This window comes from Anabas testudineus, chromosome 21 (assembly GCF_900324465.2).
Source record: "Anabas testudineus chromosome 21, fAnaTes1.2, whole genome shotgun sequence".
Classification (NCBI taxonomy): Eukaryota; Metazoa; Chordata; class Actinopteri; order Anabantiformes; family Anabantidae; genus Anabas; species Anabas testudineus.
This window is the reverse complement of record NC_046629.1, coordinates 18,071,380-18,075,654: the sequence shown is the minus strand read 5'-3', so window position 1 is coordinate 18,075,654 and position 4,275 is coordinate 18,071,380.

Here is a 4,275-nt window from a genome sequence, read left to right as displayed (position 1 = left end):
TCTCAGTGCGCACGGATAGACCTCTAAACTACTGTACTTAGCGCTTCGCCAGCCCACTTTTTTTTTTTTTTTTTTTTTTTTTTTGCGTCACTCAGGGAGCAGGAGAGCGCCGGGGGAGGTCAAGTGCCTCATAAAGAAGGATAGAGATCCTTTTAGATAAGGAAACCAAAAACACTTAGCCTGCGCCCTCTGTGAGGGAAAGAGCATTTATATTCACTCAGCAACACTGTGCTGAGGACGGCGACGGTGCAGAGCGCTGGATTGCAAAAGGAACCATTAATTGTGCGTGTGATTGTGAGGTTATTATTAGATGTGGTTAAACATTATAATGACGATGAGTAAGATCATGCCATGGAGAATGGTCACTGTGTTCATGAGCTGGAAGAGCTCACTAATGTTTTTTTTTTTTTTTTTTTTCACTAGAAGTGATTTATGTGACTTGTCATGATTAGATAATGAAAATTAAAAATTATTTTTGATTGTCTCTGATGTTTGAGCTTTAAAATTAGACCATGATTGTCAGCTGCTGAGGCACACTGAGGCATGAAGTTAGCTGAGCCCCAATAGACAAAAATTATAGCAGTATAGGCAAAATCTACTGAAATTATCACTAGTATAGCTCTGTAAATGCTTAATTCTACACTTTCCACAATGCAAATAAGAACTTCTCCAACCCTGCTGACACTAACATTAAAACACTTCTCCTGAGCCATGAAATGCTTTATGCTATTGTTTTCAGTGCCGGAGTTGTGCCAACTGTGTAAACTGACTTTTATGTGTGTAATAATTGGCGTTGCCCTTTAATATATATATATATATATATTTTTTAGATCAAGTACCTTCACATAACATGAAGAAAAATGGGGCTTTAAGTGTCAGCTGAAGTTTCCATTGCTCTCTAACCTTCCTTGTGTGTCATGGTCTTTAATCTTTCGATTTAAATGACTATAAAGTAAAACAAAAAGCTCCCTTGTTGATGAAGACCACATGATATCACTCATCTCGGAGCTTTATGAGTAGCTTAGAATAAAGATTCAGAAACCACAAATAAAAAGGATTCCCCCCCCCCCCACCAGTGGAGGCAGGCGAGCATTCTGCCAGCATGGAGTCACCAGAGTAGTAAAACGGTACACGAGTTTAGAATTCAGATGCAATTAAGTTGCCATATACAAATTTAGAAGATCAGGAAAACGATCCCGCATCAGATTTTCTCCCAGAGGAATCTATCTCAGCACCCTGAGCTGGAAGATCTGGCAGGGACGGCGACTTTGCTCCTAATTACTTCAAGGCATGGAAGGAAAACAGGCTTGTTAGTGGTTTGAGTTTGGTCCTACGGCAGAACATGTTGCACATTGTCATCCTGCACGTTCCGTCTCTCTCGCTCTCATCATGACTGATAATAGCTTTGCTTTCTGAATCATGGTTGCTCATTACAGCAGCAGGGAGGACCTCTATGACACTACCGTGACCCACTCTAATGATTCTCTAAATTTGGCTTAAAACTAAGTGTGTCTTTCCTTTACTATGAAATAGGTTAGAGGAATTAGTAAATTATGAATTCTGTTGTAATAAAGGCAAAATAGGACAGATATATGAGATCAAATATAGACTTTTTGACTTGCTAAGGCACACATCTTTGTTCTATTCATTCCGATGAGGAATTTTGTTGCCTTAGCCCCACTTTGTCTCGTCTTACTTGTTAGCTAATGTAAGCAAACTCTACCTAGATATGACTTTGATATTACTGAATTGTTTTGCTGACTCGTGTATTCTGTAGCCGTTATTTAGGATCTCTGTAAGTGGCCAGAAATTGGCAACGACCACTAGATAAGATTTTTGCAATGTTAGTTCTTCTCTTTGAAAATAATGTTTGTAACATTTTTCCGGTCTGGTGAGCTTCAGCAGCTCTTCTTCCTGCAGAAATAGAGGAATTTCTCACGGCTTCACAAACTTTCCAGCCAGTAAGACGGTGTTATGAAATGGCAAATTTGACTATTATCACTAATGTTTTATTTAATATAGGCTTTCATTTCATTGTTGATTTGGGCTTTCATCGGGAGGCTTCTTTGGAGAGAAACAAGTGAAAGGTCAAGTCAGTGCTCAAATTGGATATCATTGGCATCACTTCATTTATCCTCGATGGAGTCAGTGTGGTTTAACCAAATACCTTTATAAACCATAAGCCGCATGTGTTGTTATTTAAGCATTATTACTTGCAGAACACGTCAGGAATGATGACTTTAGGATCTAATAGTTTTAGTGCCGACAAGAGCCCTGTTTTACACACATTTCATAATCAGACTTTGGACCTAGCGCACGTTATTCACAGCAAAAGAATAAAAAAAGAAAAAGAAAAATAATAGGACACTATGCACACATCTCCATCTCCTTTTTCTTTCTCTTTCTGTCTCTCTCTCTCTCTCACACACACACACACATACTGAGACAGACACATTTATTTGTTTCCCTGTTCCTGTTCCATTACATTCATTAAAAACGATGTGGGAAACATTTCAGCGCTAGTCTCAGTTCAACTTGACTCCTGTGTTTAGAGACATAAGGACTTGATTTTTTCTAAAAGTACATGCCAGGTTCATTTCAAAGTTTTTTACTTTGAGAAGAAAAGGTTTTGTTTTAACATGATTTTGCTGTAGCCCTTGAAAACATTTATTATGTTTTAACTTGCACTGCTCACTCTCACTGCCTCAGCTACATGAAATATGAAGCTGCTGAACATTTAATTCAATAATAAACTAAAACACTGGGTTTTCCCAGTAGTGCCCCTATTTTTTATCGACTTGCAATGTTTGGTTCAATTGAAACTTTATTGTCCTGCTGGGAGAGACTCAGCCGAGCTAAGTTTTCACAGTTTGCTGGTGACTTCTATGTAAACACATTAGGTCATGCTGTATTCATGAATATATGGTTTATGGCCTTGTGTAATCAGGCTGTTAACTTTTAGTGTGGTAAGATTATGGAATAACAATAATTTACCACTGTACTGACATACATGGAAATATAGGGTTTTGTCTTTGGTTGCCTCTTTTTCTGTAGCCTCTGACAGACAAATTTATTTTTTTTTAAATTGAGATTGATGTGGGGTTTAAGGGATAAGTACAGTAAGAAATAAAAGTGGATTTCTCGTGTGGCCTTTATATTAGACTCAACAAAAAGTCACTCACAATAAGGTCATGATACCTTATTTTCCAGTGATCTTCCCCTGTTATAAATAGTAAGTGCTATGTCCTTGTGAAACTCAAAATGTTTGATGGAACATAAATTAAGCAGATAGCCATGCTTTTAAAGTAAGTTCTCATACACAAAATGTAGTTCCTGCAGGAACTACATCTATGTTTCCTATATTTTAGTCGGTTAGCCATCAAACTACTTTAGTTAATTTCCTTATTGTTCACCTACACAGTTTAACTGCGCTGATGCGTACATGCCTGGCTGAAAACCTTAGTAACCTTGGTCTGATTGTATGTTTTACGCTTTTGAAGTCAAAAGTGACATATAAAGGAAAGTACTGCAGTTTTTTTTACAGTGTAGCTGTTTTTTATTGTATCTGGACTTTGTTGCATTACAGTGTATACAGTGCAGTAATGAGCTTCCATTAGATTGCAGTGGCTCCCCTTTACTGTCATGAACTTATTAAGATTGACTTCATTGTTGTAGAAATAGCAGAGCCAGTGTCATGGTTACTTTCACGGTTTCATGCACACACTGGACCGTAATGACCTCAAAACGCTGTTACTCTCAACCTGGCATCTTATACGACCTAAATTAAGTAGAAGGTACAGATAGGATTTATGATAGAAGGTCAGAAATAATTACACCATTCAGTCATTTAAAGATAGCTTGTGGCTATTTTGCAAAATCTTTTCTTTCTGCGTTTCCTCCTCATCTTGGCCTGTCTTCACCTCACGCTATCTCAGTACATGGATCCATAACACTGCACCACCGTACAGTATATTAACTGACAGAAATTATGTTTGTCACACCCTTTCTCTCTGTGTCTCTCTGAGAAGGGAGTTCAAGCGAAGTTCATGTTTCTTGGAGAGTTTTGGACTGCAACAACGAAAATGAGCAAAGCAGAGAAGAGTGCGGCAGAGCAGAGGTTAGTCAATTACAAGGCTCAACTCTAGTAACTAACTTCTAACAAGCAAATTCTTGGCTCTGTCCGCATGTGTTTGTATGAGCATAGGAGAAAAAAAGGGGGACAGAAAAAAACAGTGGGGGCACGAGGCCGTCGATAAGCACGGGTGCTTGTATGTT